Source organism: Bufo gargarizans, chromosome 9 (genome assembly GCF_014858855.1).
Source record: "Bufo gargarizans isolate SCDJY-AF-19 chromosome 9, ASM1485885v1, whole genome shotgun sequence".
NCBI lineage: Eukaryota > Metazoa > Chordata > Amphibia > Anura > Bufonidae > Bufo > Bufo gargarizans.
The window spans coordinates 170,674,789-170,680,788 of NC_058088.1; the positions used below are offsets into that span (position 1 = coordinate 170,674,789).

At 44.8% G+C, this 6,000-nt stretch overlaps 1 protein-coding gene across 1 annotated transcript in view; it reads right to left on the reverse strand.

Annotated features, from left to right (window-relative positions):
- LOC122946835 (neural cell adhesion molecule L1-like) overlaps positions 1-4,958 on the reverse strand; it is a 201,094-nt gene extending 196,136 nt beyond the window's left edge. Inside the window, exon 1 of the mRNA XM_044306689.1 lies at positions 4,768-4,958. The gene's annotated coding sequence lies outside the window, so the exon portion shown is untranslated. The remainder of the gene's footprint in view (positions 1-4,767) is intronic.
- Positions 4,959-6,000: the final 1,042 nt, after the last annotated feature.

The following is a 6,000-nucleotide window of genomic DNA, read 5'->3' on the forward strand; positions in this document are numbered from 1 at the left end:
GCTGTGACATCACTGTGTGCTTTATCCCTGTGCTGTGACATCACTGTCTGCTTTATCCCTGTACTGTGACATCACTGTGTGCTTTATCCCTGTGCTGTGACATCACTGTGTACTTTATCCCTGTACTGTGACATCACTGTGTGCTTTATCCCTGTGCTGTGACATCACTGTGTGTTTTATCCCTGTGCTGTGACATCACTGTGTGTTTTATCCCTGTGCTGTGACATCACTGTGTGTTTTATCCCTGTGCTGTGACATCACTGTGTGCTTTATCCCTGTGCTGTGACATCACTGTGTGCTTTATCTCTGTGCTGTGACATCACTGTGTGCTTTATCCCTGTACTGTGACATCACTGTGTGCTTTATCCCTGTGCTGTGACATCACTGTGTGCTTTATACCTGTGCTGTGACATCACTGTGTGTTTTATCCCTGTGCTGTGACATCACTGTGTGCTTTATCCCTGTGCTGTGACATCACTATGTGCTTTATCCCTGTACTGTGACATCACTGTGTGCTTTATCCCTGTGCTGTGACATCACTATGTGCTTTATCCCTGTACTGTGACATCACTGTGTGCTTTATCCCTGTGCTGTGACATCACTATGTGCTTTATCCCTGTACTGTGACATCACTGTGTGCTTTATCCCTGTGCTGTGACATCACTGTGTGCTTTATCCCTGTGCTGTGACATCACTATGTGTTTTATCCCTGTACTGTGACATCACTGTGTGCTTTATCCCTGTGCTGTGACATCACTGTGTGCTTTATCCCTGTACTGTGACATCACTGTGTGCTTTATCCCTGTGCTGTGACATCACTGTGTGCTTTATCCTGTACTGTGACATCACTGTGTGCTTTATCCCTGTGCTGTGACATCACTATGTGCTTTATCCCTGTGCTGTCACATCACTATGTGCTTTATCCCTGTACTGTGACATCACTATGTGCTTTATCCCTGTGCTGTCACATCACTATGTGTTTTATCCCTGTACTGTGACATCACTGTGTGCTTTATCCCTGTGCTGTGACATCACTGTGTGCTTTATCCCTGTACTGTGACATCACTGTGTGCTTTATCCCTGTGCTGTGACATCACTGTGTGCTTTATCCTGTACTGTGACATCACTGTGTGCTTTAGCCCTGTGCTGTGACATCACTGTGTGCTTTAGCCCTCTGCTGTGGGGAGACTGACATAAGATTTTCTAGTTTCGGACTTGCTACTGAAAATAAATATGTTAGAGCGTGGCCCTATTGCAATTTTTGCTATGGGGCCCTATGATTACTAGTTACACCCCTGCCTCTACTCATCATTGACTGAACAAATGGACCTCTTCAAGAGCATCTTCACCGACCTAATACATATTCAAAAGCATTCATACAATGGACATTTGCACAACTGTTATTTACCCGCTGACAATCTTCACTAAATCCGCCATTAACATGGCCATTCAACATATATGGGGTCACTTTTCAAACTGGTGTGAAGTAGAACTGGCTTAGTTGCCCATAGCAACCAATCAGATTCCACCTTTCATTTCTCACAGCTCCTTTGGTAAATGAATGGTGGAATCTGATTGGTTGCTATAGGCAACTAAGCCAGTTCTACTTTACACCAGTTTGATTAATGACCCCCATTGTCTATATGAAATGAGAGAACTAATGCCCGATATCTCTAGTCCAATTTTATGAAGGTAAGTAAAGATTTGGCCTAGAAACATTAAAGACTGGGTCAATCATCAGTAATGAAGGCTCGTTCCTGATAATAACATGTAAATATACCAAAAATATGAACAAATCGCTCGTTGATCAGTGATGGCCTAATTCACATGGCACCTAAATTCGATATTTGTCGGCTGTACATCACCCTGTGCAAATGGAGATGTGCTACCAACAATATGCAAAGTGAATGGGGGGTCCTAGTAATTATCGCTCTATTATTCCCTCTTTCACTTTGCATTGGGATAGGTGGATGACACTTTAGACATATTGCCGCGTACGAGGAGCCTTATAGGCAGTAAGACATCTTGGGGGGGTCATTTATCAAACTGGTGTAAAGTAGAACTGGCTCAGTTGCCCATAGCAACCAATCAGAATCCACCTTTCATTTTCCAAAGGAGCTGTCAAAAATGAAAGGTGGAATCTGATTGGTTGCTATGGGCAACTAAGCCAGTTCTACTTTACACCAGTTAGATAAGTGACCCCCTTGATCTCTTATCTACCTCCAGTAAGACCTCACAACTAGTTTGATCATGAAAATGTGGCCACTGGGGGCGTCACTCATTATATGAATGGCCTCAACCAATCCGAATTATCTGGAAAAGTCGGGCATCGGACCTAACCTGGCCAGTGCTGCTGCGAAAAACCTGGAAATTACATGGGGAATGCAAGTAGTTACTAAAAAAGACTTGTAAGAAGAGGGGGCGGCTCCGAATTAAAGGGGTTCTGCACTTTATTTAAACTGATGATCTATCCTCTGGATAGATCATCAACATATGATCGGCGGGGGTCCGACACCCGGGACCCCCGCCGATCAGCTGTTTGAGAAGGCAGTGGCGCTCCAGCAGCGCCGCGGCCTTCTCACCGTTTACCGCTGGCCCAGTGACGTCACGACTAGTATTAACTGGCCTGGGCGGGGCTAAGCTCCATTCAAGTGAACAGAGCTTAGCCCCGCCCAGCCCAGTGATACTAGTCGTGACGTCACTGGGCCAGCGGTAAACAGTGAGAAGGCCGCGGTGCTGCTGGAGCGGTGCTGCCTTCTCAAACAGCTGATCGGTGGGGGTCCCTGGTATCGGACCCCCGCTGGTCAGATGCTGATGATCTATACAGAGGATAGATCATCAGTTTAAATAAAGTGCAGAACCCCTTTAAGGCTTGGGACCATGTATCCATACTAAATAACTGGCTCCTAATTACAGTAGATATGTCCTGTCTAGGCCCATGTTACCTACACAGAAAATAGGGAAGACCTTTCTACAAACCTAGGGTAGATAGATAGATAGATAGATAGACAGATACAGATAGATAGATAGATAGATAGATAGACAGATACAGATAGATAGATAGATAGATAGATAGATAGATAGATAGACAGATACAGATAGATAGATAGATAGATAGACAGATACAGATAGATAGATAGATAGATAGATAGATAGATAGATAATAGATAGATAATAGATAGATAGATAGATAGATAGATCAGGCATCCTCAAACTGCAGCCCTCCAGCTGTTGTAAAACTACAACTCTCACAATGCCCTGCTGTCGGCTGATACCTGTAGGCTGTTTGGGCATGCTGGGAGTTGTAGTTTTGCAACAGCTGGAGGGCCGCAGTTTGAGGATGCCTGAGATAGATAATAGATGGATGGATGGATGGATAGATAGATAGAAATCATGAACCACCAAAATATCTGTAATATTGGACCTATATTACCCCATCCTTCTACCACTTTGAATAGAACTTAAGATTTTCACATCAGCTTGACCAGAAAACAGCGCTGGCACACCTGACATACCCATGAGCTGTCAGCTGGCATTCCCCGTACCTTGCCCGGTCAAGTTAGGCATGGTGGAGCCCTCTGACAATTTCATACATGGTTCAGTGTTTTACAGCCATTGCCCCCTGTGTGCAGTTGTCGGTAACAATACATAACCTTGAGAATCCCTCCACACCGTCCAGTCCGTCTCCCAGGGAGTGGCCAGTTCTCCCATCCACTATAGGCAGCTATACTGTAGAAAACCAATGACCATGGTCAAAATACCAAGCTACAAAACCTTCCCGTTATATTTTCCGAGTGGTCCCTGACAGGGTTAATTGGATGATTGAGAAGCCGGGTCCTATACAGAACCATGAATGAGGCCCACTGTTATCTTGAACATCCCTTTGGAGAAAACTTCTCCCATCCCCCAGCTCTTTAAGCATCTGCTGACGTCATAGAAAGGGTTCTTCAGATTTGTATCCTCTGAGGTTCAGCTTTTTTTTTAAATCATATTCAATATATATATATATATTCTTACACATTTGGCGAGGGCACTGTCGGAAAGTATTGCATATATCGTGTTCAATACTACATCACTAGACACACGCCTATAGATAGACATAGTGCCCATGACCGTGGCGTCTCTCTACCTTATAGCCATTAATGCTTTCACATTGCCCTCTGCTATTACTTTTGGATATATATATATTCTCAAAAATTTGGCGTCGCCACTATAAGAAAGTATTGCGTATATCGTGCAATACTACATCACTAGACACACGCCCATATACATGTAGATAGATAGATAGACATAGTGCACATGACCGTGGCGTCTCTCTACCTTATAACCATTAATGCTATCACGTTGCACTATTCTTTTATTTCTATATATATATATAGTCTTAGAAATTTGGCGTCGCCACTGTAGGAAAGTATTGCGTATATCGCGCAATACTACATCACTAGGCACACGCCCATATACACGTAGATAGATAGAACTAGTGTATGTGACCGTATCGTCTCTCTATCTTATAATCATTTATGCTTTCACATTGCCTTATGCCATCATTTCTGAATTCTGCATACCCTATGGAATTCAATGGAGCCCGGTGCAACCCTTCCCCGCGGGGGATAGGGAAACCCATTGTACCTCATCGCTTGCAATGATAGAGAAGAGACGGGATCAAACAATGCAATAGCATGCAAATCAGAGGCTGCAGGTTCCTTCACCCGCTGAGCTCTGCTGCCTCCTACGAGAAGACCTACTGGATGCTGCGCGGCAGCCTACCTGGTAGAAGAATGAACAAAAGGGATGTCAGCGGCGCGTGCCTCCCCTCCTTGGGCTGGGTGTGCTGTTTCCTTGGAATAGAGGCGAGGGGAGCAGCAGCAGCAGTAGGATTGCAGCTGTGGATGTGAGAGAGGCACAGAGCTACACAGTGATATCATCCACCGAGCCCGGGCTCTGTGCTCCTCCTCTCTCTGATGCTGCAGGGTACAGACTGAGAATCTCACACTACAAATCACTCACATCCTCCCAAAAAAAAAAAAAACAGCTGGCAGTACATGCGCTATCCTCCAGACCCGCTGCCGAGATGGTCAGCCTGTGCGAGAGGTTGTTTAATGGTCCAAGGCTCGATGCATTTGTCTAATGACTCGATTCATTATTTAGCGGTTTGACGTTGATGGTCTGGCGATAAAAAAGAAAAAAATAATATCAACGTGTATCTGATGATTTGCATAATTTATGGCGCAGGTAATGCTCGACTCACATCCGTCAGTCTGTGATTATCAATACCCTTCCTGAAAATATCTCCGCAGGGACGGAGAAGTCACGGGGGGACATGTACGGAGGAGCTCGCTTCGTAGGAGGAAATCTATAGGTGGTTTCCCGAGGAGTACGATGCTCCTCAGGATAGGTTAACCAATATCGGATCAGCTGTTTGAAACGGCTGCGCCGCTCTTCCCAAGGCTTTGACGAAACATTCATTGGTCTATGTGCAGCTCAGTCCCATTCAAGTGAATAGACCTAGGCTTGCAATACCAAACACAGCCACTATACAATGTACGGCGCTGTGCTTTGTGTGCTGTGAGTAGGTGGCAGCGATCACCAGAGCACTGTGACCTGTGCATGGGCGTAGTCATAGCTATAGTAGCCATAGCACTTCCTATCGGGTCTAGAGGTTCGGGAGGTTGGAGGGGGAGGGGGGTCCTCAATCAGGTGTAAGAACATTATGGGTCATTAATCAAACGGGTGTAAAGTAGAACTGGATTAGTTGTCCATAGCGACCAATCAGATTCCACCTTTCATTTTTGACAGCTCCTTTGGAAAATGAAAGGAGGAATCTGATTGGTTGCTATGGGCAACTAAGCCAGTTCTACGTTACACCAGTTTGATAAATGACCTCAATTGTACCTTTTTGTGGGAAATAACAATGTGATGGCTTTTTGAGAAAATGTGGGTTTTCTGACATATGGTGCCATTCTATATACCGTAGTTTTTTTTTTAGATAATTTTACCAGA